General features: G+C 41.3%; 1 protein-coding gene across 3 annotated transcripts in view; it reads left to right on the top strand.

The window, feature by feature from the left end:
* Positions 1–21754, top strand: part of LRRC4C (leucine rich repeat containing 4C) — a 933364-nt gene that overhangs the window by 188642 nt on the left and 722968 nt on the right. The window lies entirely within an intron of this gene.

The following is a 21754-nucleotide window of genomic DNA, read 5'->3' as shown; positions in this document are numbered from 1 at the left end:
TGTTTTCTGCTTGCCGTGCTTGGTTGTTTAAAAAAAAACACAAAACTTGTTCAAATTTGAGACCAGAAGATGTCAAATATCTTGCTTCTAGGAGGTGTGTGGTGCCAGGATTCGAAATCTGTGCATCACTGCAACACATCTCTGACTTTAGCTTTATCTGAGTGTGCACAACTAGGGAGAACAGCACTGAGGAATTTAGTGAGAAAACAGTCTGACACTTTGGAGTTCAACCCAGACCAGTAAGGATTTGTGTCACCACCTGCCCTGCAACTCTGGTTCCGTAAATGCTATGCTGCGGTGCCTCACACCCTTGACACCAATATCCAGCTACAAGCATGAAGGTCACTTCCTGGCTTCTACCAGCCATTTATTTTTTGCAGGGTGACCCCAATACCTGATACAGTAAAAAAAAAAAATCCCAAACTGTCTGCTCTGTAGTGTCCAGCCCTCTTGCCTAAAGAGAAAGTACCACAGCATCTTATTACCTTAACTGGGGTTAACAAACACACTATATTAATCAAAGCATTGAATTGATTTACTGAAAAAGTAAAATGAGTTTATTAAACAAAAACTCATAGTGTTAAGTGATACAAAATGTAAGGAATAAAGATAGAAAGTGTTACAAGAAATCAAAAATAAAAATACAAATATGCTTCTAAGACTAAAACTTAATTTAATCCATTTACAATCTTTGCCTAAGCAGGTTTCTCACCTACAGTCAGGTCTCAGTGACATTAACCCCCTTGGGTGAAGGATCCATCACCATGTGATTTCAAGAGCTCTGGCCCCTTTAGTCACTCAAGTGATGGTTGAGAATATGGCCTTCTCTCAGTTTATATTTTCTCAAACTTTATTGACCCTGCTTTAAGAGTCAGGAAAGCTTCCTGAGGGTACAATCTCCAACCCCTGTTGAGATTGTTAAGTAGTTACCTATCTCCACTTCCTCTTCTGATAGCTTTCTTTACCATGCATGTAAATGTGCTTTTCCTTTGTCATTGGTCACACAGGCGCCACCAACTTTGTCCTTTCTGGGGGCTGCTCAACACTCCGCTCTGCCCCAGGCCCTGCCCCCACTCTACCACTTCCCCCAAGCAACTATCCCCACCCTGCTGCTTCCCACCTCCTTCCACTCCCTCCCTGAGCACACCCTGTCCTTGCTCCTCCCCCTCTTCCCCCAACTCCTCCTGCATGCTACTAAACAGCCCCAGAGCACCCACAGAGTTGGCGCCTGTGGTTGGTCACACTTTGCTTACTTTACTTTGGAGGCACATTCAAGCAAGCAGAACCACATTCTCTTGTTTGGAATCGGCCTGGATTAGGCAGTGCTTGCCGGATACATTTTAAGAGAATATTTCCAGCACATATATTTAAAGTCCTTTGTGGGTTTGCCACACCTACATAACTCACTGATCATTAATATTCTTGTGTGAATCTGTTTTCCACTGATAAATTACATGCCACCTTTTGTGTACATGTCATGACAACAGTGCGCCAATTGGTATTGGGGTGCTCTTAGGATCAAATTCACTACCATATATATACACACACACATAGTCACTTTCAGCAGTTTGAAACAGAGTGAAATCCATAGAAGAAACACACCTTAGTGATCACCTAAAATTATCTTCAAACATTCTAAATACAATTTTGCTGTATTGTTATTTTAAAACTACGTTAGTTAAGCATCTAATTTCAATTAGTCATTACAGCATTGCTTAAGTCTACAAAAAAACTATTCCTAGTAAATAATATATTTGAATGTAGCCCTTTTTCTATTCATGAATCCACAGACATTGATTTTACTGATTTATTTACGTGTATATGTATTTGTGGGACTTTCACTTTCTGTGAACATTCTTGTGAATAAGAGTCACTCATACTAATATTCACTGAAAATAAATAAAAAAGGATTATGAATGCAGGCAAAGTGAATTCCCTGCTTTTATTAAAATAAATGCTCATGAATATTTCTTGCAGTATTCACTCAGCTGTTGTGAAGACAGGTTTCACTGTAATAGATTTAACCAATGATTGAGGAATCGAAATATGTTCTGAGATTCAGTTCCAAATGATTATAACTTGTCGGGTCTTCAAAATTGGGCTAGAAATCTTGTGAGAACAGACTTTTGTCTACCCCGTGCTTCCAATGAGGCCCATAATGTGTTTAGAAGAGACTGTACTGAAGTATCAGAGGAAGGCTGGTTTCATGTGTTGGACATTGGCCTACAGTTTGGGAGATTTACATTTGTTTTCCTACTCTGCTACAGATGCCCTATGGGAAATCACTTATGCTGGGATTTTCAAAGAAGCTTAAGGGAGGTAAGTATGCAAATCCCATTGGAATTCTGTAGAAGCTGAGTCCCTAACTCTCTTAGGCTCACTTGAAAATTAGTCATGGTTTCTCTGTGCTTCTGTTTCCTATCTGTAAAATGGAGCTTATAGTACTTCTCTGTCTCATAATTGATGATTGGTGTTGGATACTATAGTGATGACAGCCATATAAGTACTTATATAGATAGATATATTGTCATTTCCTCTTTCACTCCTGGTAAGAATCCAGGCATACAGGTAAATAGCTGATTTTCCCTATTTTTTATGGTAAATATTGAATTAGGGGTCTTTTATTTTATCTGAACTAGTTTGGCCAGCCTAAATTTTTAATCCTTTAAACACCTTAGAATATGGCCAAGAATGGGATTGCTGTGAGCCGTTGTGACAGGGTATCTTTCCCCATAGTCTGGAGAAGCTGGGAATAAGCAAACCTCATTACAGAATGAGCACCACATGAGGGGAATCGGGCAATTCCCCATAAACAGAAGAAAGGGGCTGCAATAAAGAGGTAACGCAGGTTCCAGTGTTGACAAAGGGTAGCTGGAGAAAGAGCTAGAATGAGATCTAGGAGGGAAACTCAGAGCCAGAAGAAAAGGTCACTATGCAGGGAGGCCTGGGAGAGACCATGGCAAAACAGAGAAAAAATGGAAAATCTCCCTAGTGGGGAGGCATAAGAGAGAACCTGATTAAGCAGGGAAGAGACTGGGGGTTCCAGAGGGGAACTTAAGAACCTGGGTAGAAAGTGACCCAAGGAAAATTGTAGCTTGATTGAAGGAGCAGACCTAGTGGTTCCAGCCCAAGGCACTGTGCTGAGTAGAGGGTGGGACTGGATTTCCCTACTGGCCCCTGGAAAGGAGGCATACAAGCCCATTGTGAGGATTATGGAGCTGCAGGATAAGTCCTGAAGACAGGTTTAGGAATAGCCATGGAAAGGATAGAAGGATTTTGTTTGTGTTACAGGCTTTTGGGGACTTTTCTTTGGACATTTGTGACCCAGAAAGGGTGGATTTAAGATGGTGACCTGGCCAGAGGGCCAAATCATTAGAAGAGATGTCACCTCAGAACTTGAGCAGCTGTTGGCAGAGGGTTCCAGAGAAGTGAGAGCTGCTACACCATGTCTTGCCATGAGGCGGCACTTGCTGGTGAGTGGACTCATTTATAACCCTAGAGATTTGCATTATACACTGAGCATTGTATGTTATTTTTAAAGACAGTCAGTCTAGACATAGAAGGAGGCATGGTTCAGGAAGGTTTAAATAAAACTGCAGCAGGGCAAGCCCCTTGGTAGCATAAAATTTATTTATTTTGCCTCAGTTTCCCTCCTGGGTTTTCCAATAACTGACAACCAAGAGTAATTAAAATATTTCCTGTCTTAGGGTCTAATGTATAAAGTTCTTTATAAGTTCTTGTGGCCCTTTCAATTTCCATTTTTTTTTTTCATTTCTGGAGCTTCAAGCCCTGGATCTCTTGGATCTAAGCAGTAGAACTCAGCTGGTCCCACTTATTCCCCTGGTTTCTCTGGAGAGTCTCTTTCCTCAGGTCTATTCTCAGTTCCAATACTGGGTTTAAATTTCTTCTCCTTTGGGACAAGATAAACCACATCTCTCTTCTTGGGGATTCGCTGTACTCCTAGTAGACCTCAGTTTCCAGATTCTCCTTATGGTGGATTCTGGGCCTCTGAGTTCTTTCTCCAAGGTCTCATCCCTGTCCCAATCCTGGACTCAAACCTCTTGTCTGTTGGGACAAGGTAACCTCAGTCATCATCCTTGAAACAGTGCTTCACTTCTAGCAGTCTTCCTCATCCTACAAGGATTAGGTTTTGTTCAATCCCTGGGCTATCCCTCTGAGTATGTACTTCTAGGCTCCCACTTGATTGAGCTCAGGGCAGGGCTTTGTCATGCCCTCTAGAAAATGGGGCCAGAATAGTTGTCATGTCCCTCTCTAGAGGTAGCTGTGATTCACTGGTGGAAGGGTGGTGTCTATGCTGAATAGAACAAAAAACATTCTGGGTTTCCACTCAACATTATTCTGTTCTATATAGGTTCTACACTCATCACCAGAGTATCTGAGCACCTTCCAGTAGCCTATTAAGCAACATGACTACATGTCTGTCACATAGCTTTCTGTGTAAACAGATGTTTTCAGTGTGTGACACTGTTCACACTGGAAACACATTGACTTGAGGTTCTGTGGATTAGGGAGGGCTGAATGAGTGGAAGGGCAGAAAGAGAGAGAATTTTATCTTACATGGGCTACATTTGAGGTCATTGGACCCATTTTATATTTTTCATATTCTGAAATATTAATACTTTTTTTTTAATTCAGATTAGGTCAAGGGAAGGGTTATACCTCAAAATTTGGGGTTTGATTTTAAGTCCAAGTTTTGGTGGTACTGGGATCCAAGGCTTTTGTTTGGTCCATTATAAAAATAGGGACCATCTTCAAATTTCAGATTAAAAAAATCCCAAATTCAGCCCCAATTCTGACTGTTTGAATAGGTTGTTATGCCACTTCCCATCTTTGTGGTATCTGAGCACCTTAACAGTTCTATTGTGAAGTACACAAATTGAGAGCCCATCTTGATATGCTTCATGTGGCTGCAGGACCGGCTCAGAAGATGGCTGGAATTACCCAGGAAGATAATTCACCACTTGCGTGAAGTAATCCAGATACAAATTAAATCATGCAAGACAAATAGTGCCATAGAGAGAATAATGAACAAGGACAGCTCATTATTGTAACCACTGTCTATTAATAACCAATGTACAGTATGGATCAGATGTCTGCATTTAAAATGTTTATATCTTATGATTTGCAATTGCTTTCACGAAACTTCACTCCATAACTCAAGTGCTTATTAATGCCTTCATTGAATAATGAAAAGGTTTGAGAGAGCGTGTGCTTGCACAATAGTTTAGCTGTGATCACAAACCTGATCAATTCTGCGGTCATCATAGTAAGATTTGCCTATCATAGTGATTATTGGTGATGGGTTTTGTTGTTGTGTTCAATTCTTGTTGCTGTAGAATAAATCATGCATGACTTCAGTTAATTCCCTAAAATTTTTGTACAGCTTAAAAAATTGAAGATTGAATCCCTCTATATGGGCTTGAGCATGCCAGATGCTGAAAAACCTCTGAAGTGCAAAGCCCCCTCAAGTTGTATTGAGGATGAACCCTCTATCTTGAAACTAGCATGTTGGACTCTAGCAGTTCAAGCTCCCTTCCACTGCACTGTCCCCCCGAGAGTGCCCTTCAGCTGTGGTCTGGAGGGGTTATGCTTGCTTGTGAAAAATTATTTCAGTTTCCTAAAACTGCAGCTAAGGTAGCAATAGTGGTTTTGTGACTCTGAACATCACTTAATGGCTGACATGCCCTGAAGAATAGAGATTTATATCCCAAATATTAAGTCTTTCTAGCTGTAGATGTTGAAATTAGCCATGTAAATGATTTTTTTTTAATCCTTCTTAAACTCTTGGCCGAAATGACATTTAGTGACAATGGATTCAGGTGGATAAATACACATGAAAAAATATGTTAAAATGTCGTCTTCTTTGTGCCATTTTAGGGATGAAAGGCTCTGTACTTTTGGTATCTAAGGCAGGGTCGCCCAGAGGCGGGGGGAAGAGGGGCAATTTGCCCCAGGCCCTGGGCCCCACAGGGGCCCCCACAAGAGTTTTTCAGGGCCCCTGAAGCGGGATCATTCACTCTCTCTGGGGGCCCCAGAAAACTCTTGCTGGACCCAGGCCCCTGGAGCTTCCTCTGCTCCAGGTCTTCAGCAGCAATTCAGCGGCAGGGGTCCTTCCGGTCCAGAACCCGCCGCCAAAGTGCCCCGAAGACCCTCACCGAGGGGGTCCTTCCGCCCTGGGACCTGCCGCTGAAGTGCCAGGTCTTCAGTGGCAATTCGGCTGCCGAAGACCCCAGGCCTTCTGAATCCTCTGGGTGGCCCTGATCTAAGGTAAAATTTCCAAAATTTTCCAACTGACTTATGCTCCTAAGTGTCTTTTGGAAATGGAATGTAGGCTTTTAACTTGTTTAGGCACTCTTCAGGATATGACCTTTAGTCTCTCCCATACTTCCTTTTCCGCCAGCCAGACCCTCCATATGATGGCACCATTAATTATTTTGATAGTACTGACCGTTATGTTGTTGTAGGGAGTAATAGGTGGAGCCTATAATAAGGGAGTTAACATTTTAACTCCTCCGTGGATGAAGACAGAGGGAAAAGATGGTCTTGTGGTTAATATAAAAATATAAAGGGCACTGTGACCTGTTGGATTAAGCAGAGACTTAGTGTCAGTACAGTTTGGTTCTAATCCAAGCTCAATACAGACTTCTTTGTACAAGGGATCATCCTTCTATGTCTTTGTCTCTATTTTCCCCTCCTCCTACTTCTTTGTCAAGCCATGTGATAATACCCATAGTTTTTACAACAATACCAATCAAGTATGTTGGTGTTGGCCTGTTTGCCACTGAGACGCAGATAGAAGTTCAGGTGGGAAAATCACTTGGCAGTAAATCCAGTTGGCCTGCCTAAGTCTCTCTCTGCCAGTATACTATTGTCTGCTAAAGTTATAATTAAAAATATAGCCAATTATGGAAATTATTAAATGAGTTTGTTAGACAGTCAACCAGCTCAAATCATTAACTAAAAAAGTCTTAAATGGTGGTAATGGCCAATTTCTTGGGGATTATTGCTTCATTAATTATCCCATCTTGGCACTTCTATCTTATTAGAATTAGAATATGGAAGTGTTTTTCTGCAGGCAGGCACTGATTATGTCAGTCTATGCAATGAGCTCTTTGCATGGCCTTGTTTTTAAAGCATGGGGCTGGGAATCAGAAGATCTGCATTCTGTTCCTAGCTTTGCCGCTGTCTTGATGAGTGAACTTGAGCAAACTATTTTCCTTGCTGTGCCTCTGTTTCCTCTCTATAAAATGAGAATACTAATACATGGCTACTCTATAAATTAAAACTAACATGCAGTTACCCATTGCTTTGCTCATAGATTATCAGGGTTGGAAGGGACCTCAGGAGGTCATCTACTCCAGGCCCCCTGCTCAAAGCAGGACTAATCCCCAAATGGCCCCCTCAAGGACTGAACACACAACTCTGGGTTTAGCAGACAAATGCTCAAACCACTGAACTATCCCCCTTGTTTCATGCCTTTTCTCTGTCTTGCCTAGTTAGACTACATATTTTTAAAAGCGTGGGGTTTTTTTCATAATAAGTTTGCTGGGTGCTGTACAATAGGGTTTTCAATGCTGACTTGATCAGTGTCAGTTTCTGCAGTATACACAATAATGACAACAATAAATGCAATCTTTCTTTCTAATGGCAGCCGTGTTAATTGCACAATCTCAGGACAAGATTAATAGGCTCTAAGGCCCGACCTCCTGCTTAGCTCAAACTGTAGAATTTCACACAGTGATTCCTTCTTCTATGTCTGCAGTTTATGGTTGAGGCAGAGCATACCTTTTTGAAATTTTGATTTAAAAACAATGATGGAGAACATACTACTTCCCTTGGTAATATGCCTCAATGGCTAATTATCCTCATTGTTAACAATTTGCATCTTTTCTACAATTTGAACATTGCTGACTTCATCTCCCAGCCATTGACTCTTGTTATAGATGTATATACTGGATTTCAAAATCCTTGCGGTATCATATATCTTCTGCTTTTGTGAGTCACTATAGACTGTATTCAAGTTGCCTGATCTTTCTCTCTTCCCTCCCCGCCCCCACCTCCTGAAAATAGAAAAGGCTCTTTGAAGATTGTTATGGACCTGGCCCCAGGAGGTGCTCTGAGTTGGGAAATTTTCCACTCCTTCTGTTCTGAGGAAGAAACTGAACCATATCCCCTCCAGACCGCTACCAGGACCTGATATAACTTCACAGGAGAGGCATTAAGACATCAGAAACGAGCCTAATGCTGGCCATACATGGCTGAACAGATATAATCTTAAAACTGAAGAATAGTAATGTTTCACATCTTTAGGTATAGATAATATTGCTGGAATTAGAAATATCACTAAAACCTGGAATGTACTTTTTACATAGGCCCACTGTATTTTAGACTATTTCAGTTACTTAGCTTTTGTTGTTGTTTGTGTGGTGTTCTTCTTATCCATGTTTCCACTGTGGGTATTTGTTAGGGTGACCAGACAGCAAGTGTGAAAAATAGGGACAGGGGTTGGGGGGATAATAGGCGCTTATATAAGACAAAGCCCCAAATATCGGGACTGTCCCTATAAGATTGGGACAGCTGGTCACTCTACTATTTGTTGTTTTGCAACAATAATGATAATGTATAGTGAAATGCGTTGATTAGCTGCAGTAATCAGGATGCTAAAACTCAGGACACTGGATGCATGACAAGTTTAACTGCAGAATTCTGCAAACAAAGGCGCTCAAGTAGTCTAATTTCTCTGCAAACATTCAACAGATCCATCAGGTTTATATTTGGGCCCTCAGAGGATCTAGTCTATGCTATTTGGGGGAAAAAATCTTTTAAAAAGCATCAAGCCAGCACTTTAATAAAATTTTCTTACATTGGAATGTTAGAAAAAGAAAAGTAGCCTATTCCTTCACCAAAAACCTGAAGCCATGTCAAATCTGAACAAGTTTTCCTCCTTTTACTTGTTCCATTAGTTTTCATTATTGTTGACTCCAAACCACTGATCCACCTTGGACCAGAAGTGAAAGACAAACATGGGGCTTGTCTGCATACTGTGTCAGTACTCATTAGAGGAGTGTAAACTGTAGCACGTTCTAAAGTGTTGCACTCTAACTGCCTTGTGTAGACCCTGCTGAGGTGCATTGATGTAGTCTTGTTTGAAACATTAATGTATGCTAGGAACCTTTTAGAACATATCATCTGGGGCTACACAGGGCAGTTAGAGCACATCACTTCAGAGCTCTATGGTGTGCATTGTCACACTTTGTAGACAAATCCTTGGACAGTATGCTCCTACAGTTGAAAAGAGAACTGGGGACATGACACATAGCATATATGACTATAAGATTCTCCTCAAATGAATATCTTATAGCTAGTTGAAATATTAACTGCAGATTTAGCCCTTTATTTTTCTGTTTGAAGAATTTTGTGAACCACTCCTAGTTGCTGTGAATTTCTCAAGTTCTTTGAGTGTTCAGATAATTCATGCAAATAAATTTCAGTGAACAGGTTGTCAATAACTGTTAACTTTTGAGTATTAGCAAATTCACTATGATCTGTGACAGATCACCTAACTCACTTGCTGTTTCTGTTCCCTGACTGAATGTTGGAAAAAGGAGACGAACAAATGGGTAATGATATCATTTCCAGGACAAACTTTCTGATGAATAAATATTTGTGCTAAAAATTCATGAAACTTTTGGGATTTACCAACATACTCATAACTACCAGGAAGCCATCCAGATACTTGCAAACTACAAGTACTATGATCCTGAAGTAATGATGAACTGAATTCCCTTCTTTTAGTCACATAATAGTCATCGATCACTTTTGTGTCTTTTGACCAGTTCCAGATTATCATTAGTTGTATTACATTTGTGTTCCAAATGTGCTAGTCTCTTCGTGGACCCTAGTGAAGACCTAGGATAAAAATGTCAAAGGCACCTTCATAATCTAGGACCATGCAACCCATTTTCCAAAAGGCTGTAATATTTTCTTCTCCTTTCATTTGTCTGGCTTAGTTAGTGTGCATGTTGGGTGATGGTGGTGTTGGGCTGGATGTAAAAGAGATCAACTCAGATGATCTAGTGGTCACTTCTGGCCTTAAGCTTATGAATAGGAGTCTGATTTACATAGGTGTTTAAGCATCCAAAGATGCAGATAAGTGCTTAGTGGCATTTACAACATTTAATGGGTAAGTCAGTTAATTGTAAGGGAAAGTCAATGGAAATTAAGTATCTACTGATATTTACAAAGGCACCTAGATGAGTTAGGTACCTAAAAATCTAGATAAATACCTACATCTGGTCCTCATATTCAGGAGCCTAAATCTCATTTGAAATAAACTACTTAGGTTTTTATATAACTTGGGGATTTTTACCCACAGCCTCTGACCCAAAGAGTCTATATACGTAGAGGGGGTGGGGGAGTACTTTGCACCAAACCATCATAGTAGTGCAAGCAAGTTCAAGTGAGGCATCATGTGAAGAAATTCCAGAAAACTACTCTGAACATGAGAATGTGCAGGGGAGATTTTTATCTCAGTCAATTCAACTATTCTCATTTTGTCAGAGTATTTGTCACATAGCTACAATGGATTTAAAAACATGAAGCTCTTAGAAAGAAAGAATATTCTTTCTAATAGGCACTTAAAGGGTTAAGTGTGTAGCTACCACTAGGTGTCATGCTGGGATCATCTACTGAAGCGGGACTGACTGTGGGGAAAGTGCTGAATGAGGGGATGGGACCTCTGTGCTGATAGGTTAGTTTCTGTCACTGTTATCTTCATTCCCACAGAAGCTCCTCCAAACAGGCTAATTTTGCAGGCTGCAATCACAGTGGGCATGTACAGTGTGTCAGGAATATTTGTGAGAAGCCAGAATCATTCATGCATGGATCACTGAATTAGAAATGATTGGAGAAGAGATTCCATACACCAAGCAACACACTCACTGTCTTCTAGGAACTTTATTTATTCTCTTGCCTTTTAAAAGGGGGGAGGGTTGAATTCTGAGACATCCACAAGCCAGAATTACCTTTTCCTAAAACAAAAAATGTGCTTCAACTCCCTGGAGAGACAGTTGTGATATATTTTTAAAAATAAACTTGTCCTTGCCTGATTACACAAACTTTCAAGGATTTTTTTTTTAAACTCCTAATTTACTCTTCTTAACTTGTAAGATACTTGGGAGAGAAATTATCTTTGATACAGCCCTGAACACATTGTCAAATAACTATTACTGTTCTATCCATCTTAAGTATTTTATTTGCCAATCACTATTGGATTTAGGTCTCCAAACCCAGTAGGAGGGCATAAATCTTGGACTTAACTCTGCTTATGCCATGTCCTACTTGCACTTCAATCTTCTTGGATAATGAAACTCCTCAGTTTCAGTGGGTTTGTAATGTTTGTTACAGCACTTTGTCTTCAAAACACACTGAAGTGCCAAGGGTTATAATCAGTAAAACTCTGTGATTCTCATAACAGAACAATGATCTTCTGTTTTGCAGGGAGATGTTTTGATTTTAAAAAAAGAAGAAAGTAATGTTTATATTGAAATAAACAAACACACAACCCCCACTATCATATTATTAAAATGTTAGTATCTCCGATAAGGTAATGTTTTGGCTCAAACTTTAATCCGTCTTAAAGTATTCAAACACAGTGGATTGTCCTTCCATATTTTTAAACTTTGTTATTAACCCTTAATGCCCTAACATTTTCCATGTTGCACATCAAATAATTACTTTGGATTATCTAAAATGCTCCTTCCATGTAATTTCTTTGGGGTCAAACTTGTAAACAACAAGCACAGAGATGCAACAATATTTAAACAGGCAGGCAAGCAAAAAGTCTCCTCCAGTCCCCTAAACTGCAGGAAATGTTCAAGTTTGGTTTTATGTTGTGGGTAAGTCCTTACTTTTACTTGAACTGGTTCACCCCTTCAACAGCCACCTAGCAAAGACAAGCAGACCGGACATCCTTTTACTATTGGTTGTAAGTAATTCTATTTGTACAGTATATAGCACACTTCTTGTTTTTGTACCCAAAGTAATTTAGAGAATGAAGAAAATAGGGATCATTCCACTCACCACTGATAGGCATTTATTTCTGAAGTGGCACGCTGTGGGGGGCGCTCTGCCGGTTGCTGGGAGGGCGGCAGGCGGCTCTGGTGGAGCTGCCGGAGGCATGGCTGCGGACGGTCCGCTGGTCCCGCGGCTCCGGTGGACCTCCCGCAGACAAGCCTGCGGCAGCTCCACTGGAACCATGGGGCCACCGGACCATCCGCAGAAACGCCTGCGGCAGCTCCACCGAAGCCACGGGACCGGCGAGCGGCAGAGCGCCCCCCACGGTGTGCCACCGTGCTTGGGGCGGCGAAATTGCTAGAGCTGGCAACTGTTGAACAGTGTGCCGCAACACTACCGAGGACATTAGGACAGGAACTAAAGACCTTATGCATTTGAAAAGGCAGGGAATATTTTAGATAGCGAAAGGTGATTACACAAATTGGAATCCAAACGGGACATCAACATACGTGTATCTATTCCTGAGGGAAGTGTCCTGGGATCTGCACTGACTGCAAGTAGGCTAGATCTCAATCTTCTGTTCCACTGAAAAATGGGTCATTCGAGTTTTGGGCTTATATGGTTAATCCAACTACTACATTAATGAAGAACAGCAGCTAACATATATAATAATAGTGTGACCAAGATTTGCAAAAATAAAAGCATAAGGCTCACTTCTAACTCAATGTTTAGGCACCTAATAATTGGCCTGGTTTGAAATAAACTCCCAACGGCTCCTTTTAGTTGATTGATATTGCTGCATACATGGTGCTTTTGAAAAGCCAGCCATTTATTCACATGCCTTGAATATAGATTTAGGAGCTAACTGTATTTATTTACACAGCACCTCCACTCCCATCACTTCAGAGTAAAACTAGAAAAGAACTACAGTAAATCCTCATTTACAGTCGTCCTGGTTAATGTTGTTACATTGCTGATCAATTAGGGAACATGCTCCTTTAAAGTTGTGCAATGCTCCCTTCTAATGTCGTTTGGCAGCCGCCTGCTTTGTCTACTGCTTGCAGGAAGAGCAACCTGTTGCAGCTAGCTGGTGGGGGCTTGGAACCAGGGTGGACTGGCAGCCCCCTATTAGCTCCCCCTATCAGCTCTCTGCTCCCCTAAGTTCCCTGTGCAGCAGCTGCCCACAGTTCAGCTGTGTCCCTCCCCACACTTCCGTATGCTGCTCATGCTCTCTGCCTTGGAGCTGCTCCCTGAGACTCCTGCTTGCTGTATGGCGGGGAGGGAAGGAAGGGGGGGGTAATGTCAGGGTGTCCCCCTTCTCCCTGCTTCTGCATCCTGCAGGGCCAGCACTTCCACTAGGCAACCCTAGGCGGTCGCCTAAGCTGCAGGATTGGTGGCGCAGCATTTTGACGCCCTCAGTGGAAATTTAGTAGCGAGGGTTCCTTCTGCTCCGGGACTTCGGTGGAAATTCAGCAGCGGGTCCTTCACTCGCTCCAGGACCCGCCGCCAAAGTGCCCTGAAGACGCAGAGTGGAAGGACCCCCATCGCCAAATGCTCAGAGGAGGAGCACTGCCACCTAGGGCAGCAAAAAACGTGGCGCCACTCCTGGCACCCCATTTACCCCATCTTCCATAGAGCAGGGGGGACAGACCAGGACTCAGGACTGAGGGAGTTTGCAGCAGCTGTGTCTCAGCAAGCTGATCTCATTAACAAGGCAGTGTACTTAAGGGAACTGTGCATATCTCCCTCCATTCCTGCTGTCTTGTGTAGAGAGAGAGTTAACTCTTGAGGGCTCAGCAAATTGCTAGTTTATCATTTAGCAGTAAGGAAAATATCCCACCCTCTGACTCCTCCACCTCAACCAAGCTTCACAATCATCATCACCGTGTATCAGTATTAAATTGTTTGTTTAAAACTTATACTCTGTGTGTGTGTGTGTGTGTGTATATATATATATATATATAATCTTTTGTCTGGTGAAAAAAAATTCCCTGGAACCTAACCATCTCATTTACATTAATTCTTATGGGGAAATTGGATTCACTTAACATTGTTTCACTTAAAGTCTCATTTTTCAGGAATGTAACTATAAAGTTAGTGAGGAGTTACTGTAGTGACCTACAGTGGGGGTGGGTGGGTGGGAATCTAGTTCTAATCCTGTAGATCGTCAGGCAGAGAGAATGAGTTGAACAGAACAGGTGTGATGTAGAGTTAAATATTGTACCACCGATCTGATCGAATGGGAGAAAAATAAACTGAGCAATATGTTCTGCCTAGCTTAATGAAGGCATAGACAGACTGAGGAATGGTTCACTTGGCTAATTTTCTAGCCAGCCATCATTGCAAAGTCTCCATTTGATCACACTTGGTTTTCTTGTGCTTTACCTCCTGAGACCAAGGCAAGTCATCTCTCAGTGAAGGGAGGGACAGAGGTTCAGAAACTGTTTATGAAACTTTTCGGCAAGAATGGCTGAACTTAGTTTCTGTCCTCCAGTTTGCTACACGTTCTTTGTCATGATGTTAATGAAAGGAGTCTGGCTGACCACTATCACGGAAACAATCTTCTGTTTCGTAGAGCACAAACAGGGCAATGCATTCTTTTCCAGCCCAGCCCTTCCAGTATGTTTCAACCCTAACCTGTAGGGACCACTTGTGTGGATGACTTATTAAAACTGCTGTGCTATAGAAAAATAGATGGGGAAATGGTGCACAGGCAATATAATATTTAGCGCTTGTATGGAGCCTCCCACCTACGCAGCTCATGCTTTATGCATCAATAAACTCTGTCCCAGACAGAACAATGCTGTGACAGAGGAAAAAGTTTTCCCGTTTTTTTGGATGGGGAAACCGAGGCACAGAAGTTAAATAACATCAGATCACACAGCTAATCACTGTTAGTCTCAGTCCTGTGCTCTAGCTATTAGACAATACTGCCTCTCCTGCCTGCGAAGAACTATTTGGGATGCTATAGGTATATAACAAATATTTCCTATTGCTTAATAGCGGGTCCCAGCCCTACTCTTGCTTTGCTCTTTGCTAAATCATAAATGTCTGATAACTGCAATTTTAGTCAATTTCATTATTTCAGCTCCCACCAAGAGTATTCTATTTTAATTTCATTTTCTGGCCTCACTGAGGTTCCTTTCCTATCAGCAGCATAGCAGAGCTTCTCAGCTTCAGCTGAGAACAGCAGTGAAAGCCTGCAGCCATACTTTGAAGGACTTGACTTCATTGGAAAAGTATGCCCTGATCCTGTAAGAAGTTATACACATGCTTACGTTTATTGTTAATAGTCCCTTGATTTCAACATGTAAATCTTTTCAGGATCAAGGCCTGAGTTACTTGTCATACATTCGGTGAAAAACATAATAGAAATGAGAGGGAGGGAGAGGTAAAAGCCACTTGAGTGCCTGAGTAGAACAAGGAAGTACTTGATCAAATTGTAGGCAATAGATTTGAAACTGAAATATGTATATTCTAGTAATGTTAGGTGCTTTCAATCTTCACATCACAGGGAGTACATTAATTGTTTGCAGAGGTCAGGAAAAAATTGCTACCACTGATTATTACTCCCACCACCATAGCTATTTGGATGCTTATCGGAAAGAGTTTATCTTCATGCCCAAGTTGTATTGCTTTAACTACGCTAGTAAAGCTACTGTGGTATAACTCCCGTAGTCTGAATGCGATTACACTGATAGTCATAAAAATTGAAGGCTAGAAGGGACCAGGAGCTCATCTAGTTCGACCTCCTGTATAACATAAGCCCTCAACACCAGCCAGCATCCACTGATCCCATTTCATTTGTTGGGGTTAAAATATTATGCCCCTTAGAAAATATGCTACAGGCAGAGAATAGGAAAATCTGAGGTGGAACAGTTCTTAATGCCCCCCACAATGGCAGGGAACAGATTAAGTGAGATATATCCAGATAATCCTGGCAAATAACCAGAAAAACCTTCACCCTCACTGCCAATATGATCTGGGGGAACATTCCTTCCAAACTCCACATATGGAGATCATTTAGACCCTGAGTATGTGAGCAACAATCACCCAGCAAGGCACTGAGCGAGAGACTGATTGGTGCCACCTCAGAGCTCTGGACCTCCCTGTTCGCTATCCCATCTCCAGTGTTTGCTATCTCTGAAGCTTCAGAAGAAGGAGACCCAACCCCTCTCAACCCTGCATCCCCCAAATAGCAGGTGTAGAGGGAGGGGGAATCCCTTCCACACCGCAGCCAGGGGTTGGTTAAAACCCTAAAGCAGAAACCTTTAGGAACATAAGACATACACTGAAAATGAGCCCCAGGGCTGCTGAGTTCTGCCCTTTTCCATTACAAGTACCCCTGTAATACAATCACACTTATAAATTTGTCCAGCTCTCAGAACTAGTTAAGTTGTTTTCCCCCACAACTGCTATTGGCAGGCTGTTCCAGAACTGTATTCTTCTGATGGTTAGAAACCTAATTTCCAGCCTGAACTTGTTTGTGGCCACTTTATATCCATTTGTTCTTTTGAGAACATTGTCCTTTTGCTTAAGTATCTCTTTACCCTCCCGGGTGTTTACCTTTTTGAGGTATTTATAGAGAGGTGCTTATACTTGCACAGGTAATTCCTATAAGAGAAAGGGAATAATCTGTGGTGCTATATACCTTTATACCATTATAACTGCATTCACACTATGAGCTGTAAAGGTATAATTTCCTTAAACAAACAATATGGAGGATAGGATCATAATTCAAAATGATCTGGAAAAATTGGAGAAATGGTCTGAGGTAAACAGGATGACGTTTAACAAAGACAAATGCAAAGTGCTTCACTTAGGAAGGAACAATCTGTTTCACACATACAGAATGGGAAGAGACTGTCTAGTAAGGAGTATGGCAGAAAGGGGTCTAGGGGTTATAGTGGACCACAAGCTAAATATGAATCAACAGTGTGATACTGTTGCAAAAAAAGCATACATGATTCTGGGATGCATTAACAGGTATATTGTAAACAAAACACGAGAAGTCATTCTTCTGCTGTATTCTGCACTGGTTAGGCCTCAGCTGGAGTATTGTGTCGAGTTCTGGGCACCGCATTTCAAGAAAGATGTGGAGAAATTGGAGAGGGTCCAGAGAATAGCAACAAGAATGATTAAAGGTCTTGAGAACATGACCTATGAAGGAAGGCTGAAAGAATTGGGTTTATTTAGTTTGGAAAAGAGAAGACTGAGAGGGGACATGATAGCAGTTTTCAGGTATCTAAAAGGGTGTCATCAGGAGGAGGGAGAAAACTTGTTCACCTTAGCCTCTAAGGCTAGAACAAGAAGCAATGGGCTTAAACTGCAGCAAGGGAGGTTTAGGTTGGACATTAGGAAAAAGTTCCAAACTGTCAGGTTGGTTAAACACTGGAATAAATTGCCTAGGGAGGTTTCGGAATCTCCATCTCTGGAGCTATTTAAGAGTAGGTTAGCTAAATGTCTATCAGGGATGGACTAGACAGTATTTGGTCCTACCATGAGGGCAGGGGACTGGACTCGATGACCTCTCGAGGTCCCTTCCAGCCCTAGAATCTATGAATCTATGACTACCACGTTGCTAAAGGAATTATTATACCAACAGAAAAATTGCATATAGACTAGGCCTAAGTGAATTTGCTGTGGGGAAGTATTAGCCAACTTCCCTCTCTCTGAATGTTTGTTTAAAAAAAAAATACATTCAATACCATTATGGGTCATTTCCTGGCCCTATTGATGATAATAGGAGTTTTGTTATTGACTTGAGTGGGGCTAGGATTTCACCCCATATATTTATTTTCATTATCATCATCATACCTTTCCCTACTCTCTGGCCAGAGACTCTGTTACTCTGTGTTTTGAAAGAGCCCAGCACATCTTGAGAGTTATTAAAATCTAATTAATAGTAATTCAAGAAAATGGAGGCCATTTGCTCCTATTATGCCTTACTAAAGCATAAGAATTCCAGCTATACAGGCAACAAATTGTAGAACAGAGTGAACTATTTAAACATTAGAGAGCCTCCTCCCAAGAGGTCCAGAATACAGTTTTGAATAAGCCTGGGGGAAACATTAAACTTTTGTATGCTATTCTGAACCTAATTTGAACCATCACACTTTTAGAAATTTACCTTTTGCTAGTTATTTAGTCAGCCAAAGGGTCGAAAGTCAAATGTTTTTCTTTCCTAAAAAGATTTGTATGTGTATATGTTACAGTGAGCATCTCCTTTTCCCGTCGCTGAATGGAATCCTAACTGATGAGCTGTGTCATAGGCTATATACTGCTAACACTTGGTGGAGACTCTCTAATAGCAATTGGTGTGTGTGAGGGAAAAACCTTATTTCAGCCTTCTTGTGAGTATGCATTATGATATACTCTTTAATTATATGACCACATATTGTATTTTCCACAGGAGCCCTGCTTCATTCAGTAAACAGAATGTATGATGCTTGTTAATCAGTAGCTATTCAATATGTCGTTTTCTCTTTTTTTTTGTTCAATGTGTGGCCACATGCCTTATTTACTGCACACTATTCAAACCCTATTCTGAATACAGATTTATTTATTTCTTCTTGGACTTTTTTATGTGATCATATAATTATAGACTATGTCATAATTAAAGCTAGTCAGGAATTTCCTATTAGAATAATTTTCCAAAAATATACCTTTGTAAAATTGAAATTGTCCAGTTCAAAACTGGCCTTTTTTTCCTAACACATTTTTAAATGGGAATGGATTTCCATTTTCTGCCCAGCTGTAATCATAAAGCATATGTACAAGGAGGATGAATTAAGGTTGCACAGGAAACCTTAACTGGCATGTCCTGACTTTTGAGTAATCGCCTTCACAACTTTAATGTTCTCTTAAGATAGGCAATTGCGCACGCACAGATGCACACGCACACAAAACTAGGTTTTTTTCTTAAATGGAAACTGGCAAAAGAGAAATTCTATCATGATATCCTGTTAACTCACAGACAATCAGCAACTTTGGGACACAGATTCACCGCATAGACCACTGACATTTGAGAGAATGGAGTAACTGATAGAGGATGACAGACTAATATTGCTATGTGGACCAGCACTAGCAGGGGATGAGACATAAACTTTGGCAGAGGGTTCATAGATATTTGCTGACAGCAGAGGAATAGTGAGACTCAGATCTCTTTGGTTCTATTCCAGATGCTGGAGGGAAGTGTGTTCTAGTAGGCACAGACTCTTCTTCTGCCTTTCCCCCCAGGTTTGACAGCTTCTGCCCCATCTCTTTAACCTGGCCCTATTCCAGTACTGCCTCTTTCCAACCCTGGCTCCTTGTCCCAGCCAGATTCTCCTTACCTAGCTGCACCTTATCTCAATTCCTCGGTGTTCTCATTTCAGTCCATCTCCTTGCCCATTTAGTCTTAGTTCCTTCATCTCATCTCACTGTCCAAGCTGTCTCTTCCCTCCCCACCCCACTGGCCAGTCTTCCTTCCCAGGATTCTCATCCAATCTCAGCCTTCCTCCAACCCTCTTTCTAGCTTCTTATTCCAATCTCTTTGAAATGTTTGTTTGACCTGAATCATTTTTTCCCCTCTAAACCACCAGGGAACTGGAAAAAAATAATACCTGAACAGCTATAGTGGTGTCAGAAGAGATTGCCCCCAGGCTGTTAGAGGTAGTGGCCGGAAAGACTCATACTATGGAGGAGTAGGTGACACTTCCAAATTCCAGAAGGGAGGAGATAAGGGGCACTTGGCCATCTTGCCTGAGAAGGTCTCAGAAAGAGAACCACAACAGGTTGAGACAGCTATGCAGAACCAGAACTAATGGACTTACTGCTGCCTGACAACGGTGCTGATGTCTCAGGAGAGACCCAAATGTCCCCGCAATAGTCATGGTCAACTCAGACCCTGATTGAACATAATTTGTTTAGGTAGTAAATTGGCTATAGTAGTTGAATTTCTGTGTTCTGTTAATGTTTATTGATAATGGTTTGGCTGAGGAAAGAAGATGTGGGGAACTGCATCTTTAAGGGGCTCTAGCAAGGGCCAGTGGGCATGTTATACAATGCTTATCAATTAGAACTGGGACTCTGAATGATGCAGAGCTCAGTGAGACTTTGTGGCTCTGAGTAATAATTGAACTGGCCTGGAGGAGCCATTACAAACAAAGCATGGCTTCACCCCTGTAGCTTGGACTGGAGGGAGCATGCTCAGTTGCTTTGTGGGGATGGTGCCTGTCATGCAGAACTGAGAAGGGATGGAATGTGCTCAGTTGCTCTGAAGACATGGCACATGCAGAGTCTGGCCACAGGTAGGAGCTGTGAGGGGATAGAGCATGCTCAGTGAGAATGGAATCTTTAGAAATTTTAGCTGCTAAGTCAAGAAGTCTCTACTGAGTAGATGTGAACTGTGATATTTCAAAGACTAATAACTTGGGAAAATTTGGAGGGATTTTCACTGGGATAGTAAAAGGTACCTCTTAGAAACAATGATCACCCCCTTTACCAAACTGCAAGTCTCTGCTCCAAAGTAGGGGGGTGCTACAGCTGTTCAAAACCAAAAAGTTACCATAATTGTTAACACGGGGGAGCACAATTTATTTTCCCCAAACCTTGTTCTTGGAAATGGCTGAGGTATCCTTGCTGAAATTTTCCTTAATAATTCAGCCTGAAGGAGACATCCAGCATTCAGAAATTCAATGCAAATGATTAAAATTTGGAAACATTATAATGTTCTGATATCTAGGGTGTTAGCCCAATGCTTCCCATTATATCTTAATAATAATCAGTGCTACCAGTCCTGCCTATAATAATATTTCAAGTGAAGACTGTTGAATTGGAATTATAGGTTTTCGGCTATACATAACATGCTAGAATGTGAAAGAAATTTGGTTGAACAACAAAAAAAAATTGGTTGTGCTGCATGCTGTTTTTAATCAAAATGAACCATGAGGTGAGGCAATTTGGTGCAAGATGCTAGTGAATCTGCAGGAGAAAATGAGAGAAATATTTTGATGGCACTGTAGAAACAATTGGGTAAAAGTGTCTATAAACGATGATGGCTTGGTGATACCTGGGTGCACCTTACAATTAGGAAAAGTCAATTGCTCTTGTTTGTAAAAGCAGTTCTCAGTCTCTAAGTAGCCTTGAATTTTGATCTTGCGGAACTTGAAATCTATTTCTAGAAGTAGTGCCAAGTTAGTCTCATCTCCAGTTTGTTCAATAATCTATATCATTAGAGGTCTTATTTCTTGGCTCCATTCAAGACAGAGGCAAACAGAGAAAAATAAGGCTGATGTTACAGAGATTCTGAAATCCAGCACTCCATGGTTTGTAATGACCATGAGAGAAAATACCTAGGGAGAAAGTAAAATAAGAAATTTCAGTTCTTGGTAGGATGATTCAAAGGGAATATACACAGCTTCCAACAGAAATGTGATATGAATTCTAATAATGAATATGAACTCTATACTACAAGGGAATGGCAAACAAGATCATTTCAGAATCAGTGTTAGAGAAGAGAAAAGTGAAATACTGCTGGATATTTCAGACTAAATTCGGAAAGAAACTGAGGCCTGGTCTACACTCCGCATTTAAACCAAATTTAGCAGCATTAAACTGATTTAACCCTGCATCCGTCCATACAACGAGGCCCTTTATATCGATATAACGGGCTCTTTAAACTGATTTCTGTAATCCTCCCTGACGAGAGGAGTAGCGCTGAAATCAGTATTGCCAT

The sequence above is a fragment of the Chelonoidis abingdonii genome, chromosome 4 (genome assembly GCF_003597395.2).
Source record: "Chelonoidis abingdonii isolate Lonesome George chromosome 4, CheloAbing_2.0, whole genome shotgun sequence".
Lineage (NCBI taxonomy): Eukaryota > Metazoa > Chordata > Testudines > Testudinidae > Chelonoidis > Chelonoidis abingdonii.
This window is presented reverse-complemented; position numbering and strand designations above follow the sequence as displayed.